The sequence below is a fragment of the Dreissena polymorpha genome, chromosome 5 (genome assembly GCF_020536995.1).
Source record: "Dreissena polymorpha isolate Duluth1 chromosome 5, UMN_Dpol_1.0, whole genome shotgun sequence".
In the NCBI taxonomy this organism is placed as follows: Eukaryota; Metazoa; Mollusca; class Bivalvia; order Myida; family Dreissenidae; genus Dreissena; species Dreissena polymorpha.
The window spans coordinates 71,779,972-71,804,971 of NC_068359.1; positions in this window are offsets into that span (position 1 = coordinate 71,779,972).

The following is a 25,000-nucleotide window of genomic DNA, read 5'->3' on the forward strand; positions in this document are numbered from 1 at the left end:
AACGTTTCTTTTATTTAAATCGCTGAGTACGAAGCATCAAGCTATTTTTTAATTAATTGACAGTGATCTTTAATATATGTCATAATATAAATTGAAATCAATCTTAATTAAAGCTTGAGCGGTTGGTTTGTAATAAGTTTTGTAAATGTTGCTGTAGGATATGTATGCACAATAAATACTAACGCTCTGGCATATTGTGATGGTGATATGATTATATATTGCACAATGAATATGTGATGATGTTCTTGTGATAATATTGAGGCTATAATTAGTTTTTGAATTAAGCTAGCTAATTTCAAATAAGATACAAACACATCCCAATCCTAAAATTATCAGTAAGTTATAGTATTGTTTGCCTCTAGGCGCATAATTAGTTGAAGGCCTAGTTTATCTGTTAATCCTCGCCCCATGTGGTGTCCCAGTGGGTACACTGATATTAATACACGATGTATTGGTCCACAATTAAATCTCTTATAAAAACATGTCTCTCAGGTGACTGAAAAATGGCTGTGTAGATACAACAAATACTTCTACAACGGAGACTAAGATAACACATGTTACAATTAATTTGTCTTCCTTGCGTTCTTCTTATACGACAAACACTTCTAAAACAAAAAAGCAAAAAGCCGCTACTGCTACTGCTTCGGCTACTCTTACTGCTACTGCTACTGCTACTGCTTCCGCTGCCGCTGCCACTGCCACTGCCGCTGCCGCTGCCACTGCCGCTGCCACTGCCGCTGCCACTGCCGCTGCCACTGCCGCTGCCACTGCCGCTGCCACTGCCGCTGCCGCTGCCACTGCTGCTGCCACTGCCGCTGCCAGTGCTGCTGCTGCTGCTACTGATAGTGCTACTGATTGTGCTACTGCTACTGCCACTGCTACTGCCACTGCTACTGCCACTGCTACTGCCACTGCTACTGTCACTGCTACTGCCACTGCTACTGTCACTGCCACTGCCGCTGCCACTGCCGCTGCTGCTGTTGCTTCTGATAGTGCTACTGCTACTGCTGCTGCTGCTTCTGCTGCTGTTGCTGCTGCTACTGTTACTGCTACTGATACGGCTACTGATACTGCTACTTCTACTGCTACTGCTAGTGCTACTGCTAGTGCTACTGCTAGTGCTACTGCTACTGCTACTGCTACTGATTCTGCTACTGCTGCTGCTGCTACTGCTGCTGCTGCTGCTACTGCTACTGCTACTGCTACTATTGATAATAATTCTCCTTCTACTTCTCGTAAAGAATCTAAACTTTTCTGCGATTAAAGTTTTATTTAACTGGATTAGTATAGGCCACATAACAGACGCTATTGTACTGATTTGTACTAAACAACATTTAGTCATAATCAACAGTTTTAACATGCCGCAGTTTCCTTGGAAGTTGACCTTTGATTGGAGTTATGTATAAAACATTAACAAGGTATTTGTTGACAGTTTGTCCTGTCACAATTATATATTAGTTGAGCCAAACGTGTGATAAAGATCCCTTTTGGGGTGGCGATAAATACTATTTATATTGTTCAACAGTGGGAGACTGAGAAAACATATGTTACAATTAATTTGTCTACTTTGCCTGCTTCTTCTTCATATATTTTTCTTGCTAATCGTTTAAGTTTAGTTTTAGTTAAGTAGGTATATCAATTTACATTTTTGATAGATATTTATTTGGATAGTAATAGTATGTTTTATTTGACTTGACATCATTGAACCGGTTTATTCATTGATAAGATCGGGATCTCCACAGGTGTTTAATCTCGATTGTTAGGTGGGGAGAAGGGTCCGAATGATAATGTTGTCGTCGGCTTACGAATCACATTTCACAAGTTTTAGACAAATATGCATACGTTATAAACCTAATTTAAGTATTACATAGATAATAACTTATCTTTATTTTGATGAACTACGTTTAAGGTATAAAACTATAATTATCTATGTGTTGTGTGCCACATACATACCATCTTGCTTTTTTTAAATTTGACAACGGTCCGAAGTCATAAACATTCATTATGCATGGTTGCTAAAGCACAGTGTATACTAACTAACCTATGTTTATTGTTGTTTGCTAGGGTTATTATTATTATGTTTTATTTTTTTTTATTTTGGGGGGGGGGGTGGGAGGGCTTTTATAGTTTATATATAGTATATAGTATAGATTTCAACTAGTCCTTCAATTAACGAAAAAAAATATTGGTATAGGAAATATAAAAGAGTAATAGACAGCTTCATTCATGCTGTTCTATTATGGTGTTTTAACGCATATAATTATGTATGGTTGATGAAGCACATTGTATGCTACCGATGTTTATTGTTGTTTGATGATGATGTTAAGTTGGTGTTGCTGTTGTTGTTAATGATGATGAGGAGGAGGAGGAGGAAGAAGAAGAAGAAGAAGAAGAAGATGATGATGATGATGGTGGTGGTGGTGGTAGTAGTGACGACGACGACGATGATGATGATTTTGATTATGATAATGAGATTTGAATTAAATTAATGCGCAAAGATTTTTCTTTTTAGCGGCCAAATGCAGATATCTGCGCTCGGCCGCTGTAAGGGTTATGTAATATTTGCAATCTACATAGGAGTCAATAGCAGATACCAAGCACCATATGCTTATGAGAAACAAAAGCAAAATATTGGCAATCGCTGAAATCTCGATAATGACTTAATCATTTTTATTAAATGAAAACCGGTAACTATTTTAAACGGTTATTATATTGCAACAACTTAGCGGTGTTTATCCAAAAGACCATTGTTATAATTACAGGGACGTCAATAGGCCAAACTATTCAGGAAATATGATTTGAGTCGTCAAGGATAGATTTTGAGATCAATGTACGTCCGATGAGATTTAAAGGGAGTTGGAGGCGTAGGGACAGATTCGTTCGAGTACGCGATCATTTGAGAACAAATTATGTTGAAGCTTTATCGGAATTCCGGAAATTTGCGATCGGTACCGATTTTTCCTGGTTCTTTTTTATTGATTCTGATAAGTTAGCGGCCGGCACGGACATGAATATTAACTGACGAAAACCTCTTCGCTACTTTCCGAAAATCTTCGACATGTTGCAAATATCCGTAATATTCCGCATTGTACTCACCAGAAATTGCAACTAGAAAGACTACAATAAATCAGTTAGCTACGGCTCGGGCGGGGATTTACCTTTTATCCCTGTAAGGGACCTAATGTCCCAGACTACCGGCTATTTTTTCCGGAATTCGAACTTGATACACTTGATATCCCTGAATTAAATATTTATATCCGCAATTTTGATCTCTAGAGTGCTGACTGTTAGTATTGTATTTGACTGGAATGACTGTCGATTATGTGTTTTTAAGATTAAAACAAGCTTACGAAGAACTTTGTGTTTGCTTTTTTGTACGCTTTCTTTTTAAAAATGTATTGTCCGCCACGGACGCAACAATTGACCAAATGTACCAGATTGTGGTCTCTTTAAAGTGCTATGTTTTTACTGCCGTGATATCTTTAACAAACTACACATTATTGATCGTGGACGTTTTATACTCTTATTGAATTTGTTTCCCCAAAATATGCTCTTTTATTAGTAGATGTTTAGGTGAAGATGTTCTAATTATAGATCTTACACGGCCAAGAAACACTAGATAGGTCTTTGCAAAGAGAGCTGTTGGATATCGTGAATGCGTTCAATGTGGCCTGTTTATTTCAGAAAGCTATGTGCAATGTTTTATGGGGATTTCTATCAAATTGCCAATTGCAAAATTTGATTTAATATATTCGGACCTACAAGCGGGAAACTTCTTCATTAAAATTCAACGGGCTTTTAAGAAGTTCGTTGAAAGGCCAAATTTGACGTTAAACAGCAACGCCGAAAAAATTGCTACTCAGTCTTATTTATCACTTTTTTGTAAGATTTACCAGTAGACGTTCTTCAGTGAAATTAAGCAAACACACAGTGCCGACAAATATGGAAGGGTATTTAGGTAAAAATTACACCCTTCTTTGTGACTGTGTCATGATTCTTGATGGTACTTTCAATTAGTATGTAGACACCTTTTCATGCTTGATGACACTTACATCTTGCCTGATGTCCAATGTCTATTTTCATTCTGCTTAATGGTATCATGCATGTGTACAGATGCAACATTCTTGTTCGTTAATTGCATGCTGCATATGTGTATGTTGGTTTGTGCAGAGAGACTTGTGCAATAGGCGCAGTGCATAATGAAATCAAATATTAATGCGTTTAATAAATTAACGCGATGGTAAGATGTGAGTTTCACCCAAGCACAAAGCAACATACTATCATGCATGATACAATGATGTCAATTGACAGTCATTCCGAAATGCTACGGAGGACTACGGAAATTTACGGCGTATAACGGAAATTTTATGTTATAGGAGAAGTTGCGCACCTTTGTAAGATATTTGCTACTGATCCGAAATTAACCGCGTGTTTGTAGACTTAACTTTTTTTTGGTTAATGACTAACCATAATTTGTGTACAGTAATTTACCTTCAATAACCAAAGAAAGTCTATGGATATATTTCAATATATGCTACTAATGCATGTATGCAGAGCTCCAGATAAGACGCTTAAAGTCGTAAAAAATTGAATTAAATTTAGTAAAAAAGTAGACTTAAATTCTGTGCGTACGGTCACACATTGGAAAAATAAAATAAGAATTCAAAATGTGTGATCATGCGTAAAACTCAATATCAATGCATACAATGTAAACATTTTATCAATGAGTTCCCACTCGTCTAGGCCCTCATTACAATTATGAAATCAACAGCACTTTAACGTAATTATGAATAACAGACCATCTTTACAACAGTCGAAAAGCCGAACGTTTTCCATTATCTGGTCCTTTTATCGCAAAAAGTCTTCTGTAACCCGGCAATTGTCATTAGCTCTTCTTAGACTATAAACCTAAATGCGGATGTGCCAAAAATTATATTTACCTGAAAAAAAAAAAATTTAATAATAGACTTTAAGGCTGGATTATTATAGAGTGTAAACCAAGATTTTGCTGAAAAAGTTATCTGGAACTTTGCATGTATGTTGAGAGGAAATCGATTACATAATTTCAAATTTACTAGAGTACTTTTATATTGCACCACATAAAATGCTTTAAAACTATAATATTGAAGTGCACATATAAACTTTATTATAGATGGGTAGGTATTTCGTGTCAATCTCTTTCACATATGAAAGAGCTGTTGGTCATGCTGCTTTAAGTACATATAGATGCATGACACAATTTAGATTAAGCAAAATAAAACAATAGGTATTTGCCAAGAGTCAAATATATACGAGCAGTAAGAGCGTAATCGTGCACAGCGAGACTTACTCATGTAGAATTGAAACTCTTCTTGCTTTCTTTCGAAATAATTTCATGTGTCCGATCTAATATGCAATATGACCGGTGTTTTTTTTTTGCGGATTAATGTTCCGTTTTAGATCCATAATTAACGAATGCCTCAATATTTTCAAAAATTAACACCGGAATAATGTTCACCGACATTTTTTCATACAGATTGGATATAAATATTATAGAGCTTAACAAAAAATACATTAAGCCCTGTTCTCCCGGCACACGTGCTGGACACACAGGTGGTTAGCGTGTGGCTATGATAATAATTAGTGAAAACATCTTTTTGAATGATAAATAATCATATTAAAACGAAAAATCAAATTTTCTATATAAAAAAAAATCACTACCGTTTTATATATAACAAGGTATCCAACTCGAAATCATCCGAAAACGGGGTGCATCGTTTTGAGCAGCCATTACTAAATTAATTTTGCAGCGATTTTCATGACCCGGTCTTATTCAACGCAGAAATGAATTTCCTTTTAGGAAATGTATATATATTGTTATATTTCTACACATGCTGGGTCAAATTTTAAGAAATAAAGCTATACATAATTCGCTTGACCCAGTTGTTATCGATCAGACCGTATTTATGAATGAAATCTCCAGTTGTAAAGACACAACTCCGCATTGGAGCAATGAAATCACTCTTGTGTTTAAAATGTCAGTTGGTTGAAATGTATGTAAACAAAGGTTTGAAAATGCGCTGGACAGTTAGTTTTGATGCATAATTCTACGGCAAGCACGGTAAGAATGTTTTTTTCATACGTTTTATTGAATTATGGTATCGTGGTTCGTGAACTTTGCAGGGAAAATGCCCATTTCCCCGTGAAGATTTTAGTCGTGAATACTGTCTGATCGATCACAGCTGGGTCACGCGATTTGTGTATCGTGTTATTTTTTAAAAGTTGACCCAGTATTTGTAAAAATATTGCAAGACATATACATTTCCAGAAAGGAAATTTATTTTTGCGTTGAATAAGACCAAGATCGTGAAAATCGCTGCAAAATTGATGAAGTAATGGCTGTTTAAAACGATGCATCCCGTTTTCGGATGATTTCGAGTTGGATACCTTGTTGAATATATATTTAACTTATTTTTTTTAAAGAAAAGTTGATTTTTCGTTATAATATGATTACTTATCATTCCAAAATATGTTTTCACTAACTAGTATTATAGCCACACGCTAACCACCTGTAGCTGGACACTTTTAAAAAACACTATACAAATTCAAGTACTTATGCACTTAATTGATTGTAAACAATGACGGTTGAAATCCGTGCGTGGGAATTTTTCTGGTAACCAAGAGCGACGTCAACGTTCATGACAAACCTGTTTATATGACATTTATTTATTGATTTTTTCCAACTTGATTGAAAATTATGTTTTATGATATTTTAATACATGTAGATGAAGTAGTTGTTTTCTCAACGAGGAGTACAATAGTTGTACAGTACTAGACACGAGTACTTGTAACTTTCAGGTTTCTCTGTATACCAAAGACATTATATAGTCATAAAATGATAAATATGTGTTTATAAAAATTGTAATTATAGCATGGTAAACAGACTAGAGAAATCTGAAAGTTTCACGCACAGGTCTGTGGCAATGGGGGTTTGGGCTACTTTATAAATATGAGGTCGATATGCAATACACATCGGTAGATTACGTCTACTGTAATTATTTGGACTAGGGAAGGGCCACAATTCCAACACATCAGCCCCGTTATGTTCTGAATAAAATACATGTATAATTTCTTGAGTGCCAATTGCATCTTACAAATATCAAAAACATTCACGGCAGTCAATTCATTGTGTAAACTTACTGGTCTTCATGGCAATAATGAACGTATTTAGTTTAATGGAGATTATATAACGAAGGGAACTAATTCAGCTTATTCAGTTTACTAGTCAAAATGATTCGGATGTTTTCGCTTTTTTTCCCGAAAAGTAATTTATTCAACATACGGAAAATAAACGCGCGCCACCTGATGTCATAATTTAGTAACTTGCATTCTGCTTACTGCCTGTTGCTAACTGCCGTTGTTAATGACGCTTAGTGGCAAAACCGATTATGACTGGTTTCAGGAATAATGAACACACAAACATTGGATAGTCACCAAGCATGTTGAAACAATCATCAAGTATAACCGATAGAGAACAAGCATGTTGGAACTGTCATGAAGCATGTTAGAATAAACATCACGCATAATGTAAATATTATTCATGAATGATGTAATGTTGCAGCAATCATCAAGTATAAACGAATAGACAACAAGCATGTTGGAATTGTCATAAAGCAAATTAGAATAAGCATCAGTCATAATTAACCACGAATGATGTAACTTTTACCTAAATATCCTTCCATAGACATGTGTTGTTACTAAAATAGACATAGAGATTTGAGCATTGGGAGTGACCTAATCATACTGTGCTTTAGCAGTATTACGGAATACCGTTAGTGCCATCGTGGTTACACATTAAAATCCAGAGGGCGAGAACGCGAGAACGCGATAGTACGATGGCGACAATGTGACAATACGATGATGACAGGGTGACAATACGATGGCGACAATGCGATAGTACGATGGCGACAATGCGAGAACGCGATAATACGATGACGACAATCAGACAGTGCGATGACGACAGTGCGACAATACGATGGCGACAGTGAGATAGTACGATGGCGACAATACTACTGTTCGATAGTGCGATAATACGATGACGACAGTGCGAAAATACGATGACGACAGTGCGACAATACGATGGCGATAGCCGACAGTGCGATAGTACGATGGTGCCAATGCGATAACGCGATAGTATGATGGCGGCAATTCGAAAATGCGATGGCGACAGTGCGACAATACGATGGCGACAATGCGATAGAACGATGGCGACATTGCGATGATACCACGGCGACAGTACGATATGACTATCGCATTGTCGCCCCCGTACTATCGCACTGCCGCCACTGTATTGTCGCACTGTCGCATTGTCGTCATCGTACTAGCGCGTTTTCGCAATCGTACGAACGCATTGTCGCCATCGTATTGTCGCACTGTCGTCATCGTACTTTCGCGTTCTCGCATTCTCGCCCTCTGGATTTTAATGAGTAACCACGGTGGCCCTAACGGTATTTTGTACAGTAAAGTGCGTAAAATCTGGTTTGGAATAACAATTTTTATGCCGAAAACAGATGTTGAAAACCCGACTTTGTTTTATAAGTAGTAGTCTAAATATACAATGAGTTTTCCGAGCATTAAATAAACATATTAAAATAAAATTCATGTTAGTATCAGTTGAAGTTCTTGTTAATAGTAGAAGCAAAGAACACAATAAAACGCTGATTGGGCTTACTAATTTGAGGCAAAAAAAACACATCGCGCTATTATATATAACATATAACGCGCATCCGCAAAGTTCGAGCGCCCGTCTCGGTGCCGTCGTTTCCGGTGAAAGTTTCGCACAGGAGCTACCGAGTTTGGATATGAGACCACGAATCATGGCTTGACTTTATATATCAGTCAGCGTAGTACCTGACCAGACTGCGCGGTTGGACAAGCTAGGATGGACCAACTTCGGCCGCATATGACATAAGACCCATTTTCGCATGACGCGGGTCATCTGACCTTTATGATGTGTATATAGCTTTGAATGGAATTTGCACATAGTTTTTGGCATGGACTTATTGTTATGTTAATGTGTTGCACGCTTTCAAAAGCAGAGGGCATATATAAGATCAATTATACTACGGAGTTCATTTTCTGTTGCAAAATGAAATGCAATAAAGATTGTTACTCAGCGGTGTGTACAGTATGACAGCGTTGTCTGTCTGCGATGCATTTATACTGGTTCTAAGCTGGCATACTCACCAATTGGACTCAACCATCTGCTCGAACAAGAAATGATAAGTTCTACTAGCATAAACCTTTAATTGTAACTCATTTTAAAAATATCCATGTTATTTATATTATTCAATTTATTATTCAAAATTATAATTATTATTTCCTTTATTGTTGTTTTTCGCATTAAGAAACTTATTCGGCTTACGAAACTGAAAAATCCCATTGGAAAAAAATCCCATGGGAGAAAAAATCCCATGGGAGAAAAAATATCCCATGGGATTTAAAAATCCCATGGGATTTTTTTTTTTAAACACGACTAAACGCATAAAAATATCGTAGTTGTTCATCATTTCATAAAATATGATGTTTCTGAAAGTTTCATGAATAAATCTCTCAAAATAAGAAAAAAATCCCATGGGATTTTTTTCTCCCATTTTAAAATGGGATTTTTTTATTACTAAATATTTTTATATATAATTGGCATAAAACCAATATACAGTCCTTAAATAACGTTAAAATACTTGCAAACGCAAATAAACACGTTTTTTAAAATGTTCAAAATCCCATGGGATTTTTCTCCCATTTGCAAATTATGGGAGAAAAAAAATCCCATGGGAGAAAAAAGTCCATGGGAAAATCGAAAATCCCATGGGAAATGCAAAAATCCCATGGGAACCCCAACTTTGCTTATAAATTTCATAGTGAAGAAAACGCGTTTTTTGAGTGAAAATAACCAATTATTAATCAACGATAAGACTTTTATCGCATACTATGTCTCAAAGTAGCAAATCTTTAAGAAAAAGGGTACTTAAGTTTGCGAAATTTCGGTTTCGCAAAGTTTTTCCGGTGGCCGTTTTAACATAAAAAATATACTCGAACAGCTCTGTTTTTTTAAGATTTCAATTGTAAAACGGATTGTTTCTTGACCACTAAGACAAAAATCGTATTACTATTTTAGTGATTAACGGCTTTATGTCGAGAACTCGGAACGAATATACTATCGGATCAATGCATGTGTTGATAACAAAGAACAATGGGACAACGGTTCCGGCTACTGTTAGTTCTACCGGTACATTAGCGTAACGATTCGTTCCTATGAAGCAGAATAAGAAGGGTATGTAGCAAACAAAATAATTGCCAATGTTTATACTTATTGTAATCATTGCTTTAGATTTTTTGCGTTTTCGTTTTTCAATAGATCTGCTACACATGTTAAACGCGACTACAACGACAATAAGGTGAATTGACGCAATGAGCACAACGGTCAGACAAGTGAAGGTTAACAGGTAAACTTGTACTTGGTCCATTTTCTCTCTCATTATGCCACTATTGTCTTTGAAAATATAGAAGAACGAACACGCCGAAACACTCAATGAAGCAAGGTTATAATTGCGATCATGGTATATTGTTTTGGAATGTTATAAAAGGGCCAAACAATTTGGATCATAACAACAATTGCGGAGAATGTCATTGACAGAGAACTTGCTGTTATAGGTAAGACGTATACGGAGCTTAAAATTTTAGACGTGAGAATGACTTCAAGATTGCCTGTTAATTTTAAATCACTGATACTAGTCATTTCACCAAATTTAAACGTGATATTGAACGATTGTTTATTAACAAATGAAAATGGACGACTAGAATCTGTGAAAGCGTTGGATATATCTATGTTTGATTTATCAGATAAAGGCCGTCTGAAATCTGTGCTATCGTTGGGTATGTCTGTGTTTGAGTTATCAGTAAGTGATGAACTTTTGTTTGAATCATGAAGCACATGGTCAAGTGGTACATCGGAGTCGTTAAAATGTCTATGTCCGAAATTAGACTATCAATACGTTCATTTATGTTTCGATTGTCTTGTCCAAACATGGATAGGGTTGTTGTCCGGGAAGCAGACATATCAATATCTGTATGGCTTTCTGAAATACTTTCTTGTCCGCCATTGTGTGGAAAGACGAATTCAGACGAATCCAGCAGGTATGTAATATTTGGATTTAAAATATTTTTCAAAGTGCTTTAGGGAAACGTAGATATGAAACTCAAATGTTGACCCCACACATTTAGATGTTCTGTATTAATAAAGTATACGTAATCAAATATCATACAAATCAGAAGATCTGGAATGACAAACTAAGCGAGAGTCGTAGGAATACAATTTTGTTACTTTGACTTTCACTGTTTTGGCTTTGAATTTGTTTCACAATAGCCAAAATAACAAGAAAATAAAGAATTAGTCCAACTGGTACAACCCTGTATTGTAAGTCCTGTAAATGTTGACGCATTTTCAAATGCTTCTATAATAGGGGCTTTCTCTCTCAACCTTTCATGTATCAAAGCGTCAATTTCTTCATCGTTAAGAACTCTTTCCATTGTTGTCAGGTCTTCAAACGCGTATCTAAAAGCAACAAAGAAAACATGTACGTATTAAATGATCAGCACTATAGAAAATAAAAAAATGCATTTTTGATTGGGCATATCGACGGTATATACACTTATTAATTAGAACAATAAGTAGTCTGTCTAATGTCAATAAAGTATATCTATCTTTCAACAATGGTACACTGATGTCATGAAGAAAACAAACGCAGTTTAAACACACATTTTTTTGGTTTCTCGCGCCAGTTGTATTCGAACACACGTTTAAAAATAGTCTGCTTAAATTAAATTTGTTTTCGATAAATACTTTGTATCAACTTTTTTAAAACAATTTCACGACTAATTCTACAATTTCTAATTGTATGCACCCGCTACAAGAGACCCTAGTGACAAGATTTTATAATAATGAAAATTTAGATAGTATCGAGTGTATCGACAGAAGAGACATACGTGTCGGACAATAATTAAATGCATAGTCCTTAAAATATTACATTTTTAGTATAATAACATCATAATTATCGATATTCCTGTTCAAAGAAAGTTGACATTCTATTAAACATAGGTGACGTTTATTCAGTGTGTAGGAAAAAATGGGTAATACATTTTATATAAGAAACCGTTTGCCAGAATTTGGGAAGGGGAGGCATGCGTATACGGGAGCTTACCGGTTTTAAGTTAGGTTAGCTAGAACTTTGTGTTTTTTTGTGCACGATTAGCTGATTTTTTTACCCGGTTTATATTTATTTTAAATGCATACGCCCTTTCGGCTCTATGATGTTTGTGCTTCCCTCGCTTTTTTGTTGCAAGGTCTTAGACGTTAGGATAAAAAAGTTATTCAAGAAAAACCGTACACAAATCTGTTATCTACTAAGTACGTGTCTTTCGAGAAATTTGATGTACAGATATCATTTTTCTCTTCAAATACACAGTAGTGACGCATTTGTACATTTAAATATAACTAAAATTACGACAATATCATTTTACCAACGCCGTTTCATCTCTGATAACTAATTTATTTCCAAAAAAAATTTTAACGCCTTTTAAAACTGACTTACTTTTATGTATATGGTTGTACCTTACTTCCAAATGGCAATTAGCTCTTTAATATGTTAGAAAGTACTACACAAAAATAATTGTCGTGAATGAATTCCGCATTGGTGCGAATGTATTTTCTTTTTAAGGGATCCAGAGTTGCCATTTTTATTCGTTTAAATTAATTGTTAAATAATTAATATTTATTATTATTAATTAACTTTATAATATAAGACGAGAATGTGTTCAATGTGTTTGCCCCATACAAGTTTAGACTTGCCAATAAAGCTCGAAACTCGCCTTATGCGAGAAAAAGGCGGCCAATATGGAAAAACACGGCCAATACGGGAAAAGGTGGGCAAATACGAGAATCAGCTAGGGAAACAATGAAAAACTCGGCCTTATTTGAGAATCTTATATTTCGTCACTTTTGAACGCCATTTTGAAGTTGTATGCTTAGTTTTGGTGCAAAAGTTTAAATCTTTAAAAATATAATAATGCACGTATCCCCTAATATATTCAGCTCCCTTTTTCGACCGTAACAATAATGCAGTGTAACCACAACAGTAAGGTTCAATATTTGAGCGTACATAAATAACAACTTCAAGCTACAATAAGCATCAAAAGCAAAACCAATTCGAAATCATGAAGGATATACACATTACAAATGCAATTCCTAATGGCAATAATAAGATTTCAATCCTTATTGTCCTTCTGAGTTGTATTTAAAATAACGGTAGTGGATCCAGTGTGGCTGGAATGTTATTCAGGTAAATTGTGCATAATTTTGCGACCTGTCAAATGGTGTTCCTGCATCATTTAATGTCTTGAAAGCATCTTTCGTCATATACTACACGTAAATTTAAATGATATTGCTCCTATGCTAAATGAATTATATTATAAAGTAAATTAATAAAATTGTCATTAATAAGTTCCTTTCGGATTGGCTTTGTTATTAAGCTTCAGACAGCTGTATGGTCCTTCGGCCCGCCAATACGGCTGTCTTCAGCTCAATAGCAAAGCCAATATACACACATACATCTGTACTTAACGTTAACATTTGGTGTACGTAATATAATGCATTTGACGCTATTATTTACCCAGTGTAATTCTTTCCTGTTCATTCTAATACATATGTAAATACTAATGTGTGAATATGCCTTAAACGAAATACTATTTTACTAGTTACTAAACGCAATTCGATCTTTACTATTTCCAGGCGTCAATATGACAGTTATAGACGTTGAGGATGCCAAGATAAAAAAATGGCATTACGTAGTGTGTATCGCACGAAAGGTACATGCAAGCACACCAATTGAACAACAAAATATTACGTCGAAGTGCCACGCAAAACACAAAAACCCAAGACGTTTACGTGCAATACACGTGTAATATAAAACAGGAAAGCCGGCTCAATAGTATTATACGGTTGTTGTGACCAAATACTAACATAATTGCGAATCGGAATTCCTGAAGCAAGTTGGAATACCTGACGCTTGCTTAAAAGATGCATGTGGGTGCTTTTTTGTTGCAAGCTTAACTATTTATTGATTTTTAATACACTGATATTTGTCGCGTTCATCCATACCGATACATGTATGCAATTTTGGTGTTACACATTTTGAACGACCTTCCTTTAAACGAGTTGTGAGTTAGTTAATATATTATAATCGCAAAAAGTGAACTTTCTATTGGATAAAAAGATTAGCGCGAATGCATGAACAATATTATTTCAGTAGATGTGATCAATATATACAGTTATGGTCTCTTTTCTTAAACTCATTTGAATACATATAACATGTATTTTCGACTGTTTTATTGAGGAAATAAAGTATTTGTTCAGTTTATTTCGTTCGTTCCTGACAATGCCTTACAATCTAAAGCTATCTTAATATATCAAATAGGAAACGAATTCATTCCAACCCAAATTTATTTATGATGTAAGTGCTGAATACACTTGACAATATATAAAGAGACATCATGGGAAAACACATATGTAATGGTTTAGTTTTATATAAAATGAACGTTAGATAACAACATCATTGCATTTACGGAACGAAACATGAAATTAAGTAGCAGTCATAGCAATATTATGCAATAATATGTCAGACTTGTCGATCTAGACTTTATATAATGGAAAGAAAACACTAAAATAACAGCTGTTCATGTTTTTGTTCGGTTCGTGTGTTTTTATTGGCAGTTTTAGTCCGGCTTTGTTGAAGGATTCTTTCTGACATTGTCTACATTTAAACTCATGTGATGCATGAATGGGTCATAGTATCTTAGCCCTCGATACAATTATTATATTGCAACGAAAAATGTTCTTATCATCGATTTCCCACATGCATCATGAAAAGATAGTAAAATAATAGTTTAACAAAAGTTCACATCAGAATAAGGTCGACACATTATAAAATACATTAAATTAATTAAAATATTACTGAAAGGGGTCAGGTAAACAGTGTATTGTCTCATAAATCAGCCACCATATAACCTATGCTGTTGAAATAAGGAGAATTGATTCAGTTTGTGAGTATGTTTTTCTTAAAGCGTTATCAGTATTTCCATAGTAAGTTACATATTTATAAAAAAAACATATTGCACCCAATAGCATGCTACAAAACTATTATATTGAAATAGACATAATCACTTTATAAAAGATGGATACGTATTTCTTGTCAAGCACATTTACTTAGGAAATAGCTGTTTGTTATTATTTAGTCACTTAAACCCAATAAAGTCACGTATACGCATGTACCCCCCCCCCCCTCAGAGAATTCAATGTAGGTAATATTAGAACAAAACATAATATTTTGGCATACAATTGCATAATACATTACAATGACCTACTACAATATAAATTGCGTATTAACAGCATTGAAACATGGTACAATACAATACAAAACAATAACATACAATACAATACACGCACTGGTTCCAGATAGAGTATAAGGGAAATAGTTTATTTCAGATTGTGATTGTAAGCAATTTATGAATGCATAGTAATCATTTGGAATAAGTACCAGTTATCAAATAAAATAATAAATTAAATAATTACGTCTTTGCTTAATGCAACATTTTCATGATGTGAATATACAAATGCTAAGTTCGCCTAAATTCACGCCAAGGTAACCTTTACTTTATATCAAATTATAGCTTACTGTTTTGTGAATGGTATTTTTATTTAAAAAGGACATACAAAATAATAATCAATGTTTAAATTGATATGTCAATGTGGCATCATGTTATTAAAGCATCATGTATTGATGAAAGAAACAATCTGTATAAAAACGCAAATGAAATTCAAACATGTTATGCAATTTTAATATTTTATTGCGTTTATAATAATATGAAGCTTAAACCTAGCTTTTTCTAAATGTTATATTGTAATTTGACAGAGAATTATACTTACGTGTAGTTGTTTCATAATATCAATGTTAACACGGTAAGAATATCATAAAAAATGACAAAACCAAAAATAAAATATAAAATCCGAAAACCTTAAAGCTATAACTATTGGGTTTTACTTACCCTTGTAGATTTTATTCAGGTTGATTAACAAATCCTTCACGAATTGAATCTTCAATCTTCTGCCAGTAGATAACATGTACATGTATATGAAATAAAGTGTATCTGTTTTATCATGTTATGTCCGTTATATAGCACATAATAGACGGTGTTCGATTGGTCGGTCTCTCATAGATGTATATTAATGATCATTTATGATTGGAAATCTGTTAATTAGTTTCAGCGTGATATTGGTATGGCTAATTGGAAGAGACGTGTGTTTTATTGATCTTTATTGACCTTCTAAAACATTAAGCTTAAGTGGAAGTCAGTAACCATCAGCACACGTAGCTTTTAAGAATTTAAGCATAGTCGCTTTTTAATCATTATTACCATTACTATCAATAATACATATATCCAATGACCACACGTAACAACGATATTATTTTGTTAATTGTGCAGCCAATGCCAAAAAAGAAAAAGAGGAAGGTATAAATAGAACAAATAGGATGCAAACAACTGAAGTCGAATGACTAAGCTACCAATTATAACTCACTAAAATATAACAAATTGCATACAAAAAAATGGACTAACAGAAGCCCTCTGGGCCGAGCAGCCTTAATTCTAAACAAGGCCATTATATTACCGGTTTCGTATTGGTCGATAAGTGCAATATTTAGAAGGGTGGAAAATCGATATTGTCGAAATAACGGCGACCACACTATATTCTCGGCTCGTCTTGTACTACACTTCCGCGACCTTGGCGTTCGCACTGTGTTGACTCTGTGGCTATAGTTTTGAAAGGCGTTTTTCCAAGAAGCCGCTTGAACGAATAGCTTCGGTTGCTACTTTCAATATGCCCTACGTAGTAGCCGTAAAGTCGCCAAATGAAGCGGTCTGTGTGTTTTAGCGACGTCCTCACGAAGAATTCATGGCGTACTTTGCTACCCTTCCACTTGGTTGTCTTATAATTCAGACAGTGTACGCAAAGCCTGACATATTCGCACCAAATTAAAATGAAGCTTTATATTCGCAAAGGACCCAATTTCATTTGCTTACAGTTTCCTTGGTCGCCGTAACAACTCAAGATGAACACAAGCCCGGATTGACGGGGTTATTACTTAGAAAATATAAGAGTTATCATAAAAAATAAATACAATATTATCACGCGACAGCCAATATAAATGTATATTAAACCCCAAAAGCAATCTGAACACTATACTATTCATAACAATCAGCTTTTACAGCAATATTTCAAAGCCCAGCTATATGATGCCCCGAATCCTTAAAAGTTGCACGTGTAATCTAGGCTTACTGTGCCAGTAAGGGCACAACAAATCAAAGCGCTGAATGCACAGCAGTTGGTTGCTCTTTAAATGTTCTTAATATTACAGTCACAGGACATGTAGTTCAATTCTTAACGTAAGGGAACAAAAAACTAAATTAAAATAGGTCAACTGCAGCTGCCTTTTTATCATTTAAAGCCCGTTTTACCAATCATAATTCACTTAATAACTTTCATTTTTCTTACATAGTATGTTTGATGCTGAAGTTATAATCAAATTGAACATGTTATTAATATAAAACAACGATCAGCTTGTTTTTATTGACACAAGTTTACGCTCAAACATTATAACATTATTTGCATAATGTTATTATGTCGTCATACTACAAGAATAGCTAGTATGTCTATTAGCTAGTATCTAGTAGCTTTGAGGTCGCATTGGTATAATAGTTATAGTGTTCGCCTAGCGGGGCATCGATCCCCATTGTGGGAAAGTTTTTTAGATCTACCCATTCACACCAAGTACTGGGTCTGGTTCCAGTAAAAGGATTCGAGAGCGTTTCAATAAAATGAGGCTTTCGATGCAATCGACCTGTAATAAATACGAAAAAAACACTACTAGAATAGCTCTTTATGGCTGCTAAACTAAGATTACTAGTATGCATGATGGGTTATGAAGCATACTAAACTTTGATAATTTGTATGAAAGATGGGTTATTGAATAGCTATTAAAGAGACCTTTTCACAGATTTGGCATGTATTGAAGTTTGTCATTAAATGCTCTATATTTATAAATGCAAGCATTGGATCTAAAAAGCTCCAGTAAAAAACAAGAATAAAATTAAAGAAACAAAAAGTTACCCTAATCAGGGCTCAAACCAGTGAACCCTGGCGTAAAAGTCTGTCGCTTAGAACAATCGCTTATCCGTGCTCATGCAATGACTGATGTATGTTATACTTTATATAGACCAGTTGACGAGTGACGTCGCGCGCACTTGCAAAGTTTAGACTCCGCCCACTGGTTAGCAAAAAAGATGTGGAATTCATAAAATCGCATATAGAGAAGGTTGATACAATCATCGTTTTTATTTATACTCATGCACAATATCCAATATAATTTTTTAACTAGGTTTGAATAAAACATAAGCATGCAAGGAAATGATTATATTGTTGTTATTATTTGTTTTTGCTAACAACGAACTCGGCAGTGGAACACAATCTAAGAGCTCGGTATGTGGTTACCACAAAAATCTATCTATTTGGCACTCCTTCGCGACTATGTGTAATTAGCAGATTCTCAGAAATTGGAATTCTTTCAGAATAAATTTAATTAATGAACGATAACAATTAAGGATAAAAAACACATACAAATAGATCGAGTTTATGAAAATAACATATAATAACTGATTTGAACCGTTATTAGTCTGAAAAAATCTTACCTTGTTACACATTAAATAAATCTTGATTAATTTAATTGTTTTATTTAAATGATCACACCAATTTTGAGACTCTGTGTTGCAGCATTTTTATCCCGGTGTTTAATTGCACCTTTGTTTATAACAAACCGATTAACATGTTATTATCGGATACTGTCCAGACAAAGAAAACATAGTGTCATAACCCCAGGGACCTAAACTTGGGTCCCTGCATAAACCACACGTTGCAGACGTGAGTCTGGTCATTAAACTAAATTTATGATACCTCCATGTCAACTCTTGGCATATTGAGCAGTCATTTAAGCCAAATTTTAAGCCAAAATACTAAACAGTTGCTTCACTAAAATATTTTAACATTTAAAAAAGTGGAGACATTCGTCGGATATGGATTAGCAGAAACTATGGTATATATATTAGCCAGTTTAATCATAATTATACAGTGTTTAATATATATATATTTAAAATATTGTGTAATTCTACTGTTCAACAATAACTTTCTACTGGTCTATAAGCAATCCTCGTATTATCACAAAATATAATGACAACAATATAACTGTCCAAAGTATTCAATCGTTTCGCGTTGCAACGCTTAATAATATGTCAGTTTTTTTAAATTATCAAAGATGCATATCATAACTACAACTTTTTTTTTCTATTTTGTCAATTTACCAAAACGTGAAAAGGCCCCTTTAACAGGATGCTAAACTAAAATTATTAGTATAATAGGTGGGTAATTCAATAGCTATTAATAACATTCTAAACTATGGTAATTAGTATGAATAATGGATTATTGAATAGGTAATAATAGGATGCTAAACTAAGATTATTAGTATGAATGATGGATTATTAAATAGCTATTCATAGGATGCTAAACTGAGATTATTAGTATGAATGATGGGTTCTTGAATGGCTATTAATAGGATGCAAAACTAAGTTTAAGGATGAATGATGGTTTATTGAATAGCTAATAGGATATGAATGATGGATTATTGAATAGCTATTAATAGGGTGCTAAACTAAGTTTTAGGATGAATGCTTGTTTATTAAATAGTTATTAATATGATGTTAAACTAAGATAATTAGTATGAATTAGTATGTATTATTGTTTTTTTGCATTGTTCAGCTCCTCAGTCCTGGGCCCTTCCTAATCAATCCATTTTAGGCTAAACGGCCACCGGAAAAACTTTGCGAAACCGAAATTTCGCAAACTTAAGTACCCTTTTTCTTGAAGGTTTGCTTATTTGTGATAAAGTATAAGATAAAAGTCTAACTTGTGATTAATAATTGGTTATTTTTGCTTGTTAAATGCGTTTTCTTCACTATGAACTTTATTTGCAAAGTTGGGGTTCCCATGGGATTTTTGTAATTTCCCATGGGATTTTTCATTATCCCATGGGAATTTTGGTTTCTCCCATGGGATTTTTCTCCAGCTTTTTTTATGGGAGAAAAAATCCCATGGGATTTTCAAAAACATAAAACACGTTCGTTTGTGCTTAGTTATCGATTTTAAGCATTGTTAAAGCATTTGTGCTTATTTTCGTTCAATTTACTTTGATAGAAAAAAAATCCCATTTTTTTATGGGAAAAAAAAATCCCATGGGATTTTTTTCTGATTTTTAGAGATTTATTCATGTAACCTTCAGAAACACTACCTTTTAACAAATGATGCGCATTTCTCGCGATTTCAACGCGTTATATCGTGTTTTAAAATAATAAAAAAATCCCATGGGATTTTTTTCCCATGGGATTTTTTTGTCCCATGGGATTTTTTTTCCCATGGGATTTTTTTTTCCAATGGGATTTTTTTTAAGGTATAAGTTTCTAAAAGCTATATAATAATAATAATTATAATAATAATAATAATAATAATAATAATAATAATAATAATAATAATAATAATAATAATAATAATAATAATAATAATAATCGTGCTCAATATGATGAATTTGTACTTTTAAGCGACTAACATTTTTATTCGAGCCGATCGTCGAGTCCGAATGGTGAGTATAAGAGCAATTTACCTGTACAAATAAATCTCAATTGTGAAGAGAACGCTACCGTACTATAAAATAATCTTGATAATAAGTCATATCGTTTCTCGATAGAAAATGAAAACAGTATCCATATTGATGTCAGCAATGTCCCCTGCTATGATAAATATTGACAAAATGAAAAACCTTGACAATAATTCCGTGTCGAATACGCATAAGATTATAGCAATCAAATTCATATAAGCATTGATAAGATAATTTGCGAAAATGGGTCTTATGTCAAATACGGCAAGCGTAGCTCCATTCCATAATGTCCGGTATTAAGTCACGTCAAGTTTCGTGGTCGAATTATAGCATAATAATCATTTTCACATTACGCGATTCATATGAGTTTCCCTACATATATTGTGTTAAAATTTATGTTACACTAATGTGCGATGATGAAAAGGGGATTTCGGTAATTCTACATTCGCCCCGCCTAGTACCGAAATCCCCATATTTACGCCTTAAAGGGTCAATAGGTCATCGGTATGAATGGTTTTTGACTTCACATGAATGTTAAGGTGCAACAAATTTGATATTAATTTTAATTATTAAGCACTTTTGACAGCATTAAGTTGCCTTTCAGTGGGGATTTCGGTAATTCTACACTAGAACTTAAACGCGCGCCGGTACCGAAATCCTGCTGTACAAACCTTCAAGTGTCAACAAAATTATTATAGTGTTTTTTTTCATTAGCAACCAGTGACATGTATTATCTCCCATTCGGTTACTTCTTTTTGAAAATAATTAGCGGGGATTTCGGTACTGCTACATTCGTACGCCCAGAGCCGAAATCACCCATGTTTACGCCAATCCCCCATATTACGCCTTAAAGGGTCTATATGTCATTATGTTTGGGTTTTGGCTTTGCATTAATGTTGATTTGTACACAATCATATTAGTGTTAATCATTTAAACACTCTTATCAGAATATTTTTTCCATTATTAAATAGTTTATTAATGTGAAAAATGTGTAAACGAATGTAAAAAAGGTAAAATGTACATTTAAAACATTGGTTACACAAAAGTATATGTAAATATAACATGACATAGTAATAATAAGTCTTCAGAAAGTATTTTCCAAACAAATCTGATGAAACAAATGATATCGTACTACCTTATTTACAATATGCTATACACTTTTGCAATTTAGTTATCAATGTTTAATCAAAGCATAAATCAGGATAATATGTTGCCTCTTAGCGGGGATTTCGGTAATTCTTAACAAGCACATAAACCCGCGCCAGTACCGAAATCCCCGCTGTACAAACCTTCAAGTGTAAAAAAATACTGATTTAGGTTTAAATAAAGGGAACAATAGTATTTTTGGCCACCAAAAAGCACTTCCGCGTCAACAAAACGATTGAAATTATGTCAGAAACCCAGCTTTTCATTGTATATATTGCAATACACCATCGGCCGCCGAGAGCGGAATACTGCGCTTGGCCGCTAAACAATGTGGATTGCATCAAATTAAATGTCAATTTTCGATTTTATTACAAAAATAAACACTGCCTTTTTATAAATATGTCAAGCACGTACACTTAACAAAAAAATCGATATATCTTTATGTAATGTAGAAAAGTAAAGCGCTTTATATATAACAATGTTTTATAATGTCTCTCTGGTTGAGAAAAAAAACTAAACAAAACCATGTAGAACATATATGTTTTCATAATTAAAAAAAATATTTAATGATGCACGTGATGTTTTATAATTGATATAAGTTCACGTGTCATTGAACGACTTAAGGGAGAAATGCGAATTAAATTACACATAATTAAAAAATGATACTATACTGTCAGCTTGATTTATAAATTGTGTTCCATCGCGCCAATATATTCATTGTTCCATGAAATTGTGTATAAAAGCAAAACGATTGAAATTATGTCAGAAATCCTGCTTTTCACATGAAATGATCTTTAACACTTTTTTTATTCCAATCAGGTAATTAATAATAATAGGGGAAGTCTATACTGTGTATTAGAAACTTGTTGTGGTGATCCCTATCTTATCCGCTCAATACACATCCACCTGGCTACTGTACAGAAACAATTAGATTTACTTCCAAAATAACTGATTTCATTAATTGCTAACTTGTTGTCTACATTTTAAATTAACAACGATAATGGATCAACATCACCGTTGCACAATTATTAAGTTCACAGTAATCTGTACTTTAAATAGATAGCCTAATTAAAGACGGTGCTAATAAAGAACAAAGCGTGAATGTGGATATTAAGAAATTAGATCCTTTTTTGCATGACACTGGCAGTATATCATTTTATCTTATATAAATAAGCCACATTTAAGACATGGATAAAATTAAAATAAGACACATTTGCATCTTTCATTTCTTGAAAAAAAAATAAGCACGCAGTCACATATAAATAAGATACATTGAAGACACAGAAAAAAATAAATAAGACACATTTGCATCTTTCACTAAATTTTCTTAAAAAACATGTGAAACTGAAGAAAAACATTTATTACTGACACATTATTCTAAAAGTCGACTGACAAGTTAAGTTCAAAGAGGGATTTACAATTAAATAAGATCCATTTTCGCATGATGCTGGTTGTAGAGCAAGCAATACATTTCTTACTGACACATTATTCTAAAAGTCGACAGGCAACATAAATTCAAAGAGGGAACCACAATTAAATAAGATCAATTTTCGCATGATACTGGTTGTATAGCAAGTAGTCACATATTAATTACAGCTTGCATTAGTTGCAATAATTTTGTTAAGTGCGCGTGCTTCTGAACGTTGCGTTAAGCGAGAGTGTTGCCATTTTGTTAGTTTTATATTTTGGTATTATGTATGATTATTGCTTGTTTTGAATTTGAAATGAACGCTTTCTGGCAAATAAGCATCGTCTTAATTTTAATACAAATAATGAACATTTGACATACAAAATGTCCAATAACATACCGGCAATAACATTATATATATATGTTAATTTCTGTGCATGTTTATACCGAAATTATAGCCGACATCGGCAGTTAGGGAAATTTAGTGACACACTTTAACACATCAAACATGCATGATAGTTCTTTTTTTCATATGATATTCCCCTGGTTGCTTACCGGTGTATTGGTACAGTTGATAACCCCGCCGGGACTACAGTAGGGTGCTAATACACACGTGTATCGTGTTCAATACAATCGTCTTAATTTTAATGCAAATAATGAACATTTGACATACAAAATGTCCAATAACATATCGGCATTAACATTATATATATGTTAATTTCTTTGCATGTTTATACCGAGATTATAGCCGACATCGGCAGTTAGGGAAATTTTGTGACACACTTTAACAAAACAAACATGCATGATAGTTCTTTTTTCATATGATATTCCCCTGGTTGCTTACCGGTGTATTGGTGCAGTTGATAACCCCGCCGGGACTACAGTAGGGTGCTAATACACACGTGTATCGTGTTCAATACCCGATCCATGCTACAACGTGTAAGAACGGGAATTTCGGTAATTCTACCTTTTTAAGCTTGCGCACCTCTAATGGGCACATATCCAAATATAATTTAATTAATTATTTTCCTAATCAGCATCATTTCACTAAACTACATGCAAATTTGTAGGTAGCTTTCCATGCTTAAAAAAAATAAACCGATTTTTTCAAAACCACCCTCACGCTCGGCTTTTGTCCAGTTTATTTTCACCCCTGGGGTATATAAAAGTTCCATAATTCATTCAAATTTCCAAATGTGGGCATGCAGTTGGTGTGTACAGATGCAGTAAAGGTGTTTAAAGTTTAAACAAGATGAAATAAGTATTCTTTTACAGACATTTATTTTTTACAAATTTTAATCTATGGAATAGCGCCATGAAATGTAAGTGATTTCAGCCAAGTAAAAATTGGGTCGGTTCAAAACAAAGTGTCATAAAATTCAAAATAGTATCATTTAAGTTATATTTTAAATTAAGTTTTTATAGAAACACTATATACAGCAAAAATACCAAAAAATAGACAGATTTACCGTTTACTTTTTGAAATAAAAATAAAAATGCAACATGCATCATTCGTATTTTCAGCAGTAAATTAATCAATTTAGCCATAACGTTGTTTTAATTTTAAAATTGAATGATGTGCATACAATTTTCAACA